Genomic DNA, 16809 nt, shown 5'->3' with positions numbered 1-16809 from the left:
GCAGTGTATAATTTTGAACATGTGGGTAGCCTCATTGATAAGTCATAATAATAAATAATATAAATACTAGATCATATCCTGTGAGTCTCATGCAGGCAAAATTTCTATTTCAGTTAGTGCAAGTTTTGTTTAAGTAACAATTGCAGAATCTGTCTCAGGCAGCTTTCCTCCAGGTGGAGGGGAATTCGCAAATGCCCTCCTATGAGCTATGTAATATACTTATATGGAAACCCTTGTAATAATGCTCTGTTTCACACAACTTTTGTCTATTTAGATTGTAAGCTCTTAGGTACAGAGACTGTCTTTTACTATAGGTATGTACAGTGCCTAATACAAGTGCAATGGGGCCCCAAGCTCAATTAGGGGCTCCAGGTGCTACTGTAATAACAATGGGAATCAGTTAAGGCTTGAGGTGTCATCATCCTTAGAGTCTCTAGTACTAGGTGCTAGAAACAATTCTGTGAAATGATGTTTTAAAAGCTACAAAATGCAGAGTGTTCTGCAAGTCCCTGTGGTGCAACCCCCCTCCCCGCCCTAACACTGACAAACTGAAAACTAGGTGAAATAAAAATATTTAAATGGGCATTTGTAAGCCTCACCTCCTAACTGGTGGCAACTATCCTTCATCTGGGACAGCAAGAGAATGAAAGTCTATACTGCTAGTTTAATAACCTTAAAAAGAGCTGTGCTGCTAAAAAACCAGAACCATTTCTTTAATATTAACAGTACATTTAGTTTGTAAGTGATGGTCCAGTTTTCAGCAGAATGCAACTGTTAGGCAGCTAAGACTTTTCCTCACTATAAAGGGAAGAGAAATCAAGTCACTATAGAGTCAATCCTGCCAGCCTTACTCAGATGAAACTCTTCTGAGGGCAGTGGGAACTTTAGCTCAGGAAAGACTGCAAGATATCAACCTTTGAAGTGGAGCAAATAATCTTTGGTTTTAAAATGTCCTTTTTAAAAGACAGACATGGTTTCAAACAGGACAAGACAGCTACATAGGGCATGAATTTTCTACTACCCAGTCCTAAAGTTCACTGTGCCTGAAAGGCTACAGTTGAGATGATTTGCCAAACTATTCTAAAACTTCCTTATTCACTGTCTCGTTTTATTTATTTCCTACTTATTTCTCCTTTTAGTATGCCTTGGAAAAGCTAAAGGCTATAAATCTATTTAATCTAAAGAGACTAAAACAGCATTTGTCATGAGACACGTCAAACATGGTAAAGGAGAATGCTGTCAATAAACTTAATGTGCTATTCCAAATGAATGTCGTAAATGGTGATGATGAGCAAGAAAAGTGAATGAAAACCAGATAGCTTGGCTTTAACAGCTGGGATATTTTAGGTGAGAAGAGGAGTGTCAAATGATAAACCCAATGGGTAAAGAATATTTATAACCTGGGAACATTGCGACAGCGGAGGTGTAATGTTTCATACATTACCAGGTTTACGTTAAAAATTTACACAAATTGAAATCACTGAAATTTACATGTTAGTTAGATCCTAGAATGGGCTAATCACAATGCAATAGAGAGAGTTGCTCATTTGTATCTGAGGGCAGGCTAAAAAATGTTGAAAGCTTCAAATAATTACAGCCAGCTAAACATATAGTACCTGATTCAGTGCCAAATATTTGAATGGTGCAAGCCCAGGTAAGTCTGTGGATAACTGCTGTAACCCAAAGAACATTCCTCCTATCTTCTAAGCCAAATCTCAGCCACCCCATTTCACTTCCATTGCTCATGCCAAGTCTCTGGGAAGACAAGGCGGGTGAGGTAATATCCTTTATTGGACCAACTTCTGTTGGTGAGAGAGAACCTTTCAAGCCACCCAGAGCTCGTCTCTCTCACCAACAGAAGTTGGTCCAATAAAAGCTATTACCTCACTGACCATGTCTTTCTCATATCCTGGGATCAACACGGCTACAATAACACTGCATACAAGTCTCAGGGAAGTCAGAGCCCCCTCATCTGTAGCTTGATGGAGATACTGTTCATCACCCCTAGAGCAGCGGTAACACCCCTGCAGCAGCGGTAACACCCCTGCACGTGCCAGATTCAGATAGCCTTATTCACCTTGAGTAGTATTTTACTCAGGAAGCAGTCCCCTTGACTTCAGTAGGACTATTTGAGGGGCACAGTATGAGAGTATCAGTATTTGGCCCCCTGGCAGCAAGTGAGGAATATGACGACTCAGGATCAGTCTGGGGCCTGACATTTTAAAAACAAAATGAAATGAGCCTAAAGTTTTGCTGGCACAGGGCTATTGTAATTGGTGGAGTTGCACGAAAATAGATTCAGTCCAATGCCCGGGAGTGAGAGGTCTCTTCCACTCCTGACAGCTTGAGATTTCTTCTGGGTTCTTCTGCTCCTAAGTGACATTGTGACACTAGAGGGAACTTGCACAATAAAATCAAATAATAATAATAATAATAAATACATTCTCTGTATTTAGGGCTTGTTCCTGCAGTGTGCTGAGAACTCATGTGAGATGTTTATCATCCCTAAGTTCCTGCTTGGAACCTTGCATTATCAAGCCTGTTTATAGATCAATAAATCTGTCCTCCCAGGATCTCAGACTGCTTTGCAAACATTGGCTATGTCTATGCTACACTCCTTCTCTTAAAATTTCCCACCATTCCTATCATGGCACTAATAATGGTGAAAGCTCTAGTAGAGACTGGCAACCAATATTTTAAATCAGCATGCCATCAATACCTGCAGTTATTGGTTAACATATTGTATGAGGCTTGGAGAGTTTGTTTTGATTCCATGTGTATAAACTTGCATTTCATGATTACGATTGCACATCCAAGAAATATAGCCTTCTGATAACCCCACAGTCATGACTTCTTACTTCCTTTGCCTACTAGTTTTCTATTTCTGTTATAAAAAACAAATACAATAATATATTTGCATAGCTATCTAAGTTTACTCGGGCACCAAAACACTCAGATGACTATGGATTCAGCTTGCAGAGTTGGATTTGCATTAAATTAATCTACAGATCATCTGTCATCCTTTTTATATTCAAGTTCTGACTCAATGATCATCTGTCACTCTTTTATATCTTAATTTTGACTTAATCTTTTACTTTCACAGTCTAATTTTATAACTTTGAAAAACTTTAATGCTTTTTTCCTTGGCCTCTAACTGCTTCCATTATGCTCAATATAATTACTTTTACTTGACTTAACACTAAATGATAGAACAATTTAACAGCTTGCTCTCTTCAAACAGTTAGTTATAGATGATTAATCTCAGGCCTATTGGGTTTGAAGAGTCCATGGGCTCACCAGTCAGTCCTTCCCAGGCATCTGTACTAGGAATGGGCAAACTCTATGGAACAAAATAAGGACTGGCCAGAACCTCAGTCCAAATCCCAAACTCATATCAAGTCTGAATGCTTTACTTAGGTTAAGAGGTACCTTGTACCTCAGATAGTCTCCTACCTTTGATTAAATTCATCTTGAGCATTCAGAAGATCTGGAAATCTCTATTTAGGATGTTAGGGCTAAATCCCACAAATTTCTGAGCAGTTTGGCCTTGATCCAGCAATGGGAAACTGTTAGTCAGTGCCTGGAATAAACTGTCCTGATTACAGCATATAACAATATCCTCACCCAGGAAAGCCCTGGGAAGTTCAAGATCTGAATAAATAGATGAGGTGGCCAAACCGTGGCTCTTGAGCTACAGTTAAAATGCAGCTCGCAGAGCCCCTCATGCCCCCCCATTCTCTGCCTACCAGACTTGGGGGTGGGTGGGGGGCGGATCTTGGGTCTTCTGCCCTGTGGCAGGTTGGTAGGGTTAGGGGCTTATTCCCAGCAGGGAGAGCATCTAGGAGCTTCTGTCCAGTGGGAGGTGCCTGCTGGGGCTAGAGGCTTCAGAAGCCCCAAGCCCTGGCAGGTGCACCCGGCTCTCAAACTTCTGAGAGGCGGTAAGTTTGGCCACCCCTCGAATAGACTGTCATTCATCCCTCACAGCCCCACTCTATTTCAGTCAGTCTAATATTATTCTTATCTCCCCCATGACTTCTTCGAAGCCACTTCTTGTCCCTTCCCTCCATTACATTTGCATGGCCACACTAATGAACTGCTCTATATGGCTGTCCTCTGCTCTTTCATCACAAATGAAGAGGACAGGACAAGGAGTAATGGTCTCAAGTTGCAGTGGGGGAGGTTTAGGTTGGATATTAGGAAAAGCTTTTTCACTAGGAGGGTGGTGAAACACTGGAATGCGTTACCTAGGGAGGTGGTAGAATCTCCTTCCTTAGAAGTTTTTAAGGTCAGGCTTGACAAATCCCTGGCTGGGATGCTTTAATTGGGGATTGGTCCTGCTTTGAGCAGGGGGTTGGACTAGATGACCTCCTGAGGTCCCTTCCAACCCTGATATTCTATGATTCTATGAAATAAATACAGAATCAATGAAGTCCTTTTTATTCTTATGAGCTTTCTTTTCCGCCCATGAGCAGGTCTTCACATTCCCATTGCAGTCTTAGGAGGCTGTACAGACCAAGGAGGAACACTGGTGCCTAGAAGAGTACATTCTATGCATATTTAAAACCATAAGAACATAAGATATAAGCTAGACATTAGCTCCCAACTGCATTAAACCCTACATACAATTCTTTTCTGCTAGCGCCAATTCTTACAGATTTGCCTCTTTCCCTACAGAAAAGCTTCTTTTGATCTTAATTTGCCTAGCATTTTCTATCATTAAGGAATGAAAACACTGTTTTAAAACAACCACCTTCTATTGGCCCAAAAGGACTGATCTATCATCTCCAGATTTAAAGAAGATCTACAAGGGGAAATGTTGAAAATTGGGGTTGCATTCTTTGTTTATTTTAATTATTTAAAAAAAGAGCTGAATTGTGTTTAAGGATTTTTTTTCTGCTTGCGGTTTTATTTACTGATTACTTAGAAATACTAAGAATGTCAAGTCTGATCTTCATTGCATTTATCAAAGCACTGGTTTGGACTCTCAGACGTGGATTGGAAGCTCTTTTCTGCCTATGTTGATGGAACACTGGATGAATTTTCAGGAAAAAAAAGAGTCAAGAATTGTCACCATATCACCGCTTGCTCCTCTTCCTATAGCCATAATCAATGCATTCTCCCTTGACAGGAAGGTGAATAGTCTCTTCAGAAGTCACTGTGTCAGTGGTGCTTTGAGATATACCTACTGGAGTAATGAGCAAACCTCACTCTTTGTCTATATGGCAAGTATGTTGGTCTTGTGACCTGCTTGAACTCCAAGGGATCGACGGATGGACACACACTGAACCAGGATGGTATAATTTACTTAACATCACAGCCTTTTGCCTTAGTGTTCATGAAACTGCTGGAGCCAGACACCACAGGCCTGAGTCACTATTACTCTGCAGCATGTGTAGTCATTAATCCCAGTGCAAAGTGAGTGCAAAACAGTGACATTCTGATTTAGTAACATTTACCATCACTTTGCACTGGTGTAACAGCCCACAGTGATTCTGGTCCAGAGTGAACAGGCACCGGCTCCATGCAGCCGTCCCCACACAGCTCTTCTAGTTATTTCAGTCCCAGGGACTTCCTTATTTTTCCAAGTACACTGACTAGACAAGCTCCTTCCTAAGTCCATCACTGATGCTTCACAAGTCAGCAGAGCCAGATCATTGCAAAGCAAAGCTCAAGAGCTGCTGCAGAAATACAAGGCCCTGATGGTTCAGAAGCAAAAGACTGAGCTATGGATTTGTAGTCCCCTAGATGACAATGCATTATACAACGGATAGACCAGTTCCCAGAATAAACTCAGTTCTTACTCCTGCTATTCAAATGGTGGGCCCTTACCGAGCAGAATTGTTCAATGGTTTTGTGCTGCGTGCAAATGGAGAGTAATATGAAACCAACAATCAACTTAACTTTTAAACCAAGCAAGGATTGGAAACAGTATCTTCAGAACTGAAAGGAGTCAGAGCTGGAGCTATGTAATCTCCTAGTCTGCTCTGGTTTGTTTCCTCTAGGGTGTCCCCAAGCAAAAGGAATGGGCCACATTCTGACCACAGTATCAATGGGATAAAGTAACTGAACTACTTGATCTTAGTCAAAAGGCCGAGAAGCTCTTTGGGGCAGGGATTGTCTTTTTGTTCTATGTTTGTGTGCTGTGCCATGGTCCATGACAACAGCACATAGGCACTCCTGTAGTACAAATAATAAATTACTGAATTCAGTGGAGTTGCTTCAGATTTACACAGGATAGGGATTGAGCACAATCATTTAAAATACCCACATTACTTCTGATTCCTCTGGCTAGGGCCCTCTCTTTCATAAGCAATATCTCACTTATATGTACGTCCTATTCACGTAGGTAATTCTTTTTTAAAGTACAATACAATGAACCACAACATTTCCAGCATAGTTCAGCTTGATGACTGTGCTGTACATTGATTGCCTTACTTCAGATTCCTTCGTTTGATATTGATAGAGTTGGACTGGCATGTACTGCAGCAATCCATTCCTAGCAGAAACACCACAATATTAGAACTAATGAAAACCATTCGGACATTCTAGAAAAAAGCAAGGCACTATGCTAATCAGTAGAGGAGACCACCACATCTAAAAGTAGAATTTAGCAAATAAGGGAAAATATTTACCACCAATATTGGTTACAATTCAAAAGCAAATTTTATTTGAATCTGTCTGACTCTTCTTTGTACACTTCCTGTAAATATTTGAATGATTAGGCTTTGCCAGCAAGAATACGCTGAAAAATTAATTTTAAACCCACGTGTTCATTAAAAGTTAATTTTGAATAATATATTATATTGCCACTTGTGCTAGATGAGTTACTTATGTAAGTCATCCAATCAGGGAACAAAACCAATACTACATTACTTGCATAAACATCACACTGGGAATTATTACATTTGAATATTGACAAACTGTCCACAACAGTCTACAGAACAAGAATTATTTGCAAAGGAAAAGCGTGAATAATGTCAGATAAACTGCTGAGAATTTGACAATCTGTTCATGGACAAATTATGATTTTTTTTAAAAAGCTAAACTCAAATAAATTGTTTGTTATTCACTCAATTCTATGCAGAAACTTCTCCAATCCACTTATTCAGAAGAGCATGTGATGGAGATGCACAGTGTGTCAAACTGTATTTTGTGAATGGGCTACTCCACAACCCAACAGATGGTAAAACTGTTGTATTCATGTTGTCCACCAAACCCCCATTGTATTATTGATCCATATTTTATTTTCATCATAGAAAATTCCCAAGAATAGTATATTGCTTTGATTTACTAGTGATATCCTCTAATTGGGGTAAGAAAGTTCCTTGATTTTCCTTTGAGGATTTTGAGGGATCCCCTCTGACTTGGGAAATGCACGAAGGTACCAAAAATGTTTTGCAATATCCATGTTTGACTTCATTTGTGTGTTTTGTTAGAAACAAGCTGTAATATTTGTTCTCTACTTTTTACATTTTACATATTATGGGATACTGGGGTTACACCAGAGATGAATTTGTCCCTAATGTATTTGTTGCTTTAACAAATATATGGATTTATGGATTCAAAACTCTGTGCCCACAATTATTTCTTTCATTGTAAAAGTCAAACGCACTATATCACTGCTACTCCCTTGCAATTTTTCCTACATCTGGCAGCATCTTGACTGGCATTCCTCTCATTTCTGAAGATGAAAAATGGGTCTTGTTTGCTTTTATGTGGATCAAAAAATATATAAGCTTGCATTTTAAATTGGAATCATCTGTATGGGTAATTATATACATATGGGTAATAAGGTGCATCTGAAAACCTCATTTTTCCCCCCAGAGAAGCCAGGGAAACACTAAATTCTCAGAAAATGTAACAAGGGCACTCTCTAACAAGGGAGAAAGTAGCACAGAATTTAAAGTAAAGATACTTTTATTTTCCTTGAAGAAGTCCATGATTAGGTCAAAATGGAGGTCCTGCTCTGTACAGTTTTATATGGCAATAAAAAGAGATTAGTTTTCCCTTAAATTCAGCACTGACTGCTCTCTTGTTAGAATGTGCTCCCACTGCATTTTCTGAGAGTTTAGTGCTTGTTTTAGTAGTATTACGATTCATACAGTTGCAGTTTGGAGACTGCACAGTCCTCCACCCATTTCCCCCACCAGGACAATAAGGCTATTTGGATACACTCTTTGAAACACTTATTAAAGTATAAACGTTTTTCTTTAAGTCATTGAGAACCACCCCAAGGTTTGATGTCAACTGAAAGGTTTAAAACTGAGGCTGAAACTTAATGGCATGACTGAAATGCAGTATTTTATCTCTTTAGTGATAAAAGATCTTTAAATAGCGCTGTGCTGCTGCTACACTATTCCTTTTACTCAAGCAACTGGCAGCACATAAAGCCTGCACTCACATGAAGGGACACATTAATAATAGCAAGAGCAAGGCAGTGTTATAACAGCAACAAAACAAGGAGGAAATGTTCCCTGCTGCTGTTATTCAAAGGTTCACCTTTCAAATCATTGGCTTAGCCTGGAATGGAATCTTCCAAAGTTCCGGAATAGCCTGCATTTGATATAGTCAGAGTATAGCTGAAGTATTTTCAAATAATATTCTGCAATTTAGCATTATTCCAGTTGTGGGAAGATCAAACAAACAAACAAACAAACAGCTTTCCCCTGCCCAGGGCTTTATCTGAATTTGATAAAACCCAAACGGCAGTAAAATGTACCCAGGGTCCCTCAGATGTTGGTGTGCAGTGTCGACAGACGTGTCTGACTTAGAATCCCTTTATTAATCAATCGATCAATAAATAATGGATTATACAAACAAAAGAAAATGGGTCTACTTGCCTAAGACTTGATTCCTTCCATGGGGTAGATCAACAGGTGCAAGTGGTCATAGCTCCACTGACAATGTCTACATCTCTTCTCCACTTGGGAAAAGGGCAGGGGTTGGATAATTTTCTCACCTCCCAGATTACCATGCCCCAAGACAGGACTATAACATAGCTACTTGAGGGGGAGGGAGGGGGACTACATTTCCCAGAAGTTCTTATCACCTGAATCTCAGAAACAGGTAATGTGGGAACTACAATGAGCTAGCCTTGCCCCTCATTGATAAGCTGAGAGGGTAGTTCCAGCCCATTCTATGGGAGCAGGGTGTCTCATCTTCCATGTGCAGCGCCCTTACCACTGGGCTAGACTGTCATTCTCACTCTCCCTCGCTGGTCCAATGCATATTTAATTACTTATACATAGTGGAAAAGCTTCAACAGGAGAGACTGTGAGTGCCCTGCCCCACAATGTCCCATACCCAGTGGTCAGGGCATTTTCCTGAGCGGTGAGAGATCCAAGTGCAAATCCCTTCTCTATATCAAGCAGAGAGGGAACTGAATGTGGGTCTCCCACATCCTGAATGAGTACCCCAGCCATTAGGTTAAAGGTTATAATAGGGGGAGGGGGCATGCAGCTTGTGCGGCTGCCACCACCTCCTCCTTCAGTGGTTCTCACAAAAGAACACCTTAGGCACCTAGTTCCAGGAGAGAGGTCACAACTGTGAATCCTAAGTAAAGTTAGGCACCCTTTGAGGAGCAGGGATTAAGCCACAGCCCTCTCCTTGCAATCTCCTACTGGCTAGACAGCTCCCCACTCAGTGTGCTGGTTTTGGTGAATCCCATTTTTAAGTGCCTAACTCTCCCCATGCATTGTATTAGGTGCCTAAATCAGTGGATTCCACTTGGCAGAAAGGTGCTTAAAAGTTAGGCATTGCAATGCTCAGTTCCTTCGTGACTCTAGTCTTAACTCGCTTTTGAAAATGGCACTTAGGCTCCCAAATCACGTAAGTGTTTTTGAAAATTTGACCCTGTAAGATACTCTTAAGATACCTTTCTCTCTACCCTCCCACCCCCACTTAAACTTATATAGAAAATTCCATTACACTTCAACCAAAGAATAAGAGTGCCCAACACATAACTCATCAATAATACATTCATGAAACAGTAAGACAATGTCTACAACCAGCTAACTATCCTAGAACTGTCAATTACCCTATAAATCATACAGACACATTGCTGCTGCTGCTCAATAGTCATGAAAAACAATATATTGCTCCAAGAACACGTTGCGAATTCTTACGGCACTGTAACCTTAAAAGCATTTTCAGTGCCAGATCCTCTGACGGTTCATTATTTTTATACAAATAAATGTACTTTAGACTCTAAGAAACAATTAATATCAGAGTTCATACCAAGTGACCCAGAGAAAAAAACTCTCTAAAAAAGGAGTTCTAGACACTTACATTTAGTTTAACATCCCCTTATGCATGACCCTGCGTTCTCTACACATCCAAACAGCCCCCAAATTTGGGTGCAAAACGAACGTGGGCTGAGACATTTATAAACATCATTTCCAAATTTTAGTTGCAAATTACTTGTAAGATAGCTGAAGCACAGATTTCCCCTCCCCAAATCTTTGTGTCCAAGATGCAATGTGTCAGATTGTCACCTGAGGTTTGATCCAGATTCTATTGGAGTCAACAAAATTGACTCCCGTTGAGTTCAGTGGGCTTTGGATCAGGCATCTGGTACCAATCAGCATAGCTTTATTGACTTCAATGAAGCTACAATGACTGATCACCTGAAGTTGTGGCCCAACGTGCCTTTCATTCCTTAGATCGGGGTGGCCAACCTGTGGCTCTGGAGCCACATGCGGCTCTTCAGAAGTTTATATGCGGCTCCTTGTATAGTCACCGACTCTGGGGCTGGAGCTACAGGCGCCAAATTTCCAGTGTACCGGGGGGTGCTCACTGCTCAACCCCTGGCTCTGCCACAGGCCCTGCCCCCATTCCACCCCTTCCCGCCCCCTCCCCTGAGCCTGCAGTGCCCTCGCTCCTCCCCCCGACCCTGAGCCTCCTGCACATCATGAAACAGCTGATTGGGAGGTGTGGGGAGGGAGGGGGAGGCGCTGATTGGAGGGGTTGCCAGTGAGCCAGAGGCCCTGGGAATGGGGGGGCTGATGGGGGCCTGCTGAAGTATTACTGTGGCTCTTTGGCAATGTACATTGGTAAATTCTGGCTCCTTCTCAGACTCAGGTTGGCCACCTCTGCCTTAGATGGACTGACCAGTTGACCAAGACACATTGTTAAAAACACAAACAGGCCGTTTGGCACAAATTGTTTTGTTTTGTAATGAGTTTTCACTTCTAACATTATAAAGATCTACTAAAATGTCCCTGTAAATTCTGATCAATTAAAAAAAGGAAACATTTTGTTGCTGTAAATATTGTGTCAAATATTTGGCAATTCTGAAGCTGTTCCTGAAAAACAGTTTTCAGATTATCATCTGCCACAGGAAGTTTATCGATCAGCAGTGTAAATATTCTAAATGCATTGCTGTCAGGATACAGTTTTAGTGAAAGTAGCAATACAGTGTAACTATATTTAAAAGAAACACATTACAGTTGAGTGGCCCAATCTTTTCGATTATCATAAATAACAAAAGCAATAATGTCCTACATGATTAATTATAATTACATTGTCCAAGAAAAACCAACATGCTATGGTCTACTAAATGGACTGATAGTTCAGAGCTGTAGTTACTTTATAAACCATTGATTTTTGGAAAGTGAAAGACGAGATTTAGCACATGAGACATTTTAGATCATTAGTAAATTTAATAATTAAAGGGTTCTATCTCCTAAGGCAACATCTGTTTGTGTACTTTTGTGCATTGTATTTTTTTCCCAAATTAGCAGGAACAAACAATAACATCACTACAATAACATCACTAGAACATCCTTGCAATATCATACTCTCAAGTCACTTAACAAGTTGCATTTAACTCCCTGAGGCTCCAGTTTAGCAAAGCATTTAAGCATGTGCTTAAGTCCCATGGGGAGATCCTGAGCTGGTGTAAATAGTTATAGCTATGACGACTGCTCCAGTAATGCATAAACATGTGGTTAAGTGCTTTGCTGAATAGAGATGGACTGCTGGATTGGGACCTGAAAGACTGCTCAGGGGCTTGAAAGAATAAAAAAATAAAAATAAATAAATAAATCAATGTTTGATTCCCGACATTTACAGCATTAACAGCATAAAAATAAATATTTATTAATGGTATTTCAGGATATTGATGTGTTTCATTTATTATGTATGCTCGTTCAATATTTATGTAAAGCCTTCATTAATTAATATTTCAGTAATTTATTATATTTACTGCATGAACATTTTTCAGCCTGAGGTAATGTAACACTTCCTAAAAGTTCATTAACATTCCCTGTGGTTATGCAGTCATTTAGTTGGTGATCTCATTATGTAGCCATTAGGATAACATAAAACTGATTTCAGGAAAGCACATGAGTTAATTATAAAGTAACCTAAAACAAACCAAAAGGAGAATCTATTTGATTTATTCTAATTGTTTATAGATGCTATAAATCCTCTGAATCTCCAACTTTGAAAGCATTTTTCATTGCACATAAAATCACAGAAATGAAGGGCTGGAAGGGACCTCAAGACGTCATCTAGTCCAGGCCCCTGCACTGGGACAGGATCAAGTATACCGGATAGGTGTTTGTCTAACCTGTCCTTAAAAAGACTCATTTTGTGCAGTAATAATGGTTCTTCAAGATGTATCCCCCTCTGGGTGCTCCACTGTAGGTTTGCTTGTGTCCCAGGGCTGCTGATCCTTCAGTGGTTCTCACAAAAGAACACCTTAGGCACCTAGTTCCAGGAGAGGGGTCACAACTGTGAATCCTAAGTAAAGGTGCAGTGGGTACCCCGTTATCAGCACCCATAGGGGGACACAGCTCAAAGAACCATTGTTACTGCACAAGGTGAGGAACTTCTTCTTTGAGTAGTGTCCCTACGTAGGTGACTCCGATGCAGTATCCCCAATGGGAGGCTGGGGCTTTGGAGTCAGATTGGTTACTGATAACAGCACTGTGGAGCTGAAGGTGGCATCAGAGGGGAGTTCTCAGTGATCACATAGTGTTCTGCGAAAGTGTGGACTGACACCCATGTCACCACTCTACAGATTTCCGAGATGGGGTGATGGATGAGGAGATTGACCTTGTGGAGTGTGTATGAATAGTATCTGAAGGTGTCATGTTGCGAACCTGATAACATTGTTTAATGTAGTTTGAGACCCATTTGGAGGTTCTCTGGGCTGATATTGCTGAGCCGTTGGACCTTTCTGCAATAGAGAGGAAAAGCTTAGGAGACTTCCTGAAAGCCTTCTTCCTGTCCAGGTGAAAGGCTAGGGCTCCCCAGATATCTACTATGTGTAATATAGCTTCCCTGTTGTCGCGGTGAGGCTTGGGTTAGAAGGTTGGAAGGTGAATCAATTGGTACATGTGGAAGGGTTACCGTAGAGATGTGGCCTGAGCATAACCTTGTCCCAAAAGAATACTGTGTAGAGGGGATGTGCCATCAGAGCCACTATTACTCTTATTCTCCTATCCAAGGTGATTGCTATCAAGAAGGCTGTTCTCACTGAGAGGCATGTAAGCAAATAGGTGGCCATGGGTTCAAAGGCCTAGTCAGTCCTTTCAGTACCACGTTTAGGTCCCATGTAGGAGTAGGAGGTTGGGGTGGTGGGAAAAGGTTTACTATACTCCTGAGGAATCTTTTAGTGGCTGGATGTGACAGCACTGAGTAAACACCTACTTGATGGTGAAAGGCTGCTCTAGCTGCTAGGTGGACTCTGAGAGAGAGTCCTGATCTTTTTAGAGTCAGTACATAGTCTAGGACTTTTGGAAGAGTCATGGATGCTGGGCAGATTTGTTGGGAAGTACACCAAATCTGGAAACTGGACCATTTTTTCCGATAAGTAAGGTATGTTGACGACTTTCTAGCATGTTGTAATACCTCTTGTAACTCCTTTGAGCAGGAGCTCTCTATGTGTTGGAACCATGAAGGAGCCACACCTTGAGGTGAAGAATCTCCAGGCTGGGATGTAAGGTGCATCCTTTGTTCTGCAAGAGGAGGTACAGAGTGGATTGGAGAGAGATTGGTGGGCACATCGCCGATTTGTGACAGGTAAGGGTACCAGGTCCGTCTCAGTCAAGTAGGAGTAATCAGCATGACATGTGCTCCCTCTCTTTTTATTTTTAACAGGATTTTTGACAACAGAGGAAATGGAGGGAAGGCATAGAGAAGGTACCTGCCCTAGGGGAGAAGGAGAGCATCGCCCAGGGATTGTTGTCCTATTCCTGCTCTGGAGCAGCAGCATGGGCGTTTCTTGTTCAGGTAACATGGTGAACAGGTCTATGGTCAGCATCTCCCACTGCCTGAATAGGTTGTGAAGTACTGTTGGGTTTATTTCCCACTCATGGTTGTGTGGAAATTTGCGACTGAGATTGTCCACTATTGAGTTTTGTGTGCCCAGAGGGTAAGCCGCTGATAGTGTGACATTGTGGGAGAAGCACCAGTTCCATAGTCTCTTTGCTTCCACACAGAGGGAAGGTGATTCCCACATAACATATATGCGCTACATAAATCGACATGTTGTCTGTTAGGACTCTCGTGTATGTTCCCTTGATCAGCGGAAGGAAATGGGCGCAGGCACTCCTGACCACTCTGGGTTCGAGGAAGCTGATGCGAAGGGATACCTCTGTGGATGACCACCTGCCTTTTGTTGTGAGGTTGTTTGGGTGTCCGCCCGACCCTATGAGTGATGTGTTGGTGGTAAGAAGAAAGGATGGTGAGGCTTCTGAAAAGGGGATCCCCTTGCAAATGTTTTCTGGGTCTTTCCACAAATCTAAGGAGTTTTTGATCCTGGTGGGTAGTGAAAGAGGTTTGTCTAGTCTGTCTGTTTGGTCTGTAAACTGAGTTGAACCACATCTGGAGGCATCACATGTGAAGCCTGGCATGTGGTATTACTGCCGTGCCTGCTGCCATATACCCCAAGAGTTGAAGGCAGTGTCTGGATGATATTTGTGGTCTGTTTTGAAATATCTCTATGAGTGTGGCCCAGGAGAGGAAACTGTGTTGAGGTAGGAGAGCTATGGCCTGTAACGAGTTGAGGTCAGCACCTATTAATTCTGGGTGCTGCACTGGAGTGAGGGTTCATTTCCATGAACAAGTCTATTGCAGATCTGGTGACTTCAAGAGCTTCTTGGAGGGACTGGGCTCTGAGGAGGCAATCATCCAGGTAGGGGTAAATCATGATCTCTTGGGAGCGTAAGTGCAAAGCCACTACTGAGAGAACCTTGGAGAATACTCTCGGAGCAGATGATAGCCTGAAGGGGAGTACTCTGTACTGGTAATGGTCTTATCCTAGGGTAAATCTGTTAGACGGTATGATTGAGACATGGAAGTAGGTGTTGTGAAGGTCGAGGGCTGAAAAACAATCTCGTAGATATTGAGGTACTGGTTCTATGGCTCTTAACTGGAGCAGATGATCTATCTCTTGTCATAGTACACTCTTGTGAGAAGGGACCCTGAAGAGGGATGGGGAAGGGTGTTGTAGAGAGCATAGAGAGGTAAAATGAATGGAATACCCAGTGTGAACAATTTCCAGAACCCATCGGTTTGATGTCATGCATTCCCAGGTGCTGAGGAACATTGCAACATGGTAGCCAAATGGGTGGGAAGCAGTGCTCAGCTGTACCAGCTGGGGGAACCTCAACCAACATGTCAAAATTGGCACTGAGTCAGGTATTGGGAGGTATGTGGTTTGTGCTGGGCCTGTGGAGTAAATTTTCTCTTCTGTCCTGGCATGTAGATGCCCAGTGAACAGAAAGTGGCCCTAGAATCTTTTATGATGTGAAGAGAGGCATGAATCTTCTCCACAAAGAGCTTGGTGCCTTCAAAGAGAAGGTCTTAAATGGTTGACTGCACCTCCTTAGGGAAATCAGACAGGTGTAGCCATAATGCATATCGCATAACCACCACTGTGGAGATGGTCCTGGCCACTGTGTTGAGAGCAGACTGTAGCGATGTCTTAACCACTAACTATTCCTCCTGAATGATGGCTTTGAATTGGTCATAGTGTGTCTCAGGCAGCTTATCAATAAAACTGTTAAGTTTCAAATAGATAACATAGTTGCATTTTGTTATTAGGGTCTGGTAATTAGCTATTTGAAACTATAACATGGCCAAGGAGTAGGCTTTCCCCCCAAAGAAGTCCAAATGCTTCCAGTCCGTATTGTAAGGAGTGGATCTCATTTGATGTTGACAGCCACGAGAGCTGACAGTGTCCACTATGATAGAGTTGGGTGGAGCATGGGAGAAGAAGAATTTTATATTCCTTGCTGGGACATAACAGTTTTTGTCAGCCTGCTTGCAGGTAGGCACCACTGATGCTGAGGTCTGCCATATGGTTGATGCTGGGGTCTGCCATATAGTTTTTGAGAGGTCCAGGAGAGCCTCATTGATAGGGAGGTCTATTTTAGAGGATGGGAAGGAGTGAAGTATGTCAAGGACCTTGTGATAGGTGTCCTTGACTCCTTCTAATGGTATTTTTAGAAAGTGTCTGCCTTCTCTTTGCTAGGTCCTGGGAAATGGCAGAAGCCATCAGCCAGGGACGGTGGCAGAGGTATGAGGCCTCATCTGGGGAGGAAGAGGATATCTTCCTCCTTGGGGTCACCTCTTCCTCACTACTGCCTTCCTGTTCCTCCACAATCTGTTCTAGAGGATCCAAAGCTCTGGATACTGTGGCCAAGGGGTGAGCATCTTGAAGGCTCTTGGGTGGGGTAAGAAGCCCAAGAGGCATGGGGGTGATATGCAGCCCAAGCATCCTGGCCACTGGGGTAGTGGTGCCCATGGTTGGCCATACCAAGGTGGTATGTTTATGGTGATATATCTGAGGGTATGTTT

The sequence above is a fragment of the Chelonia mydas genome, chromosome 12, assembly GCF_015237465.2.
Source record: "Chelonia mydas isolate rCheMyd1 chromosome 12, rCheMyd1.pri.v2, whole genome shotgun sequence".
NCBI classification, from domain to species: Eukaryota; Metazoa; Chordata; order Testudines; family Cheloniidae; genus Chelonia; species Chelonia mydas.
The sequence above is the reverse complement of the archived record's forward strand: the minus strand, read 5'-3'. Positions refer to the sequence as shown.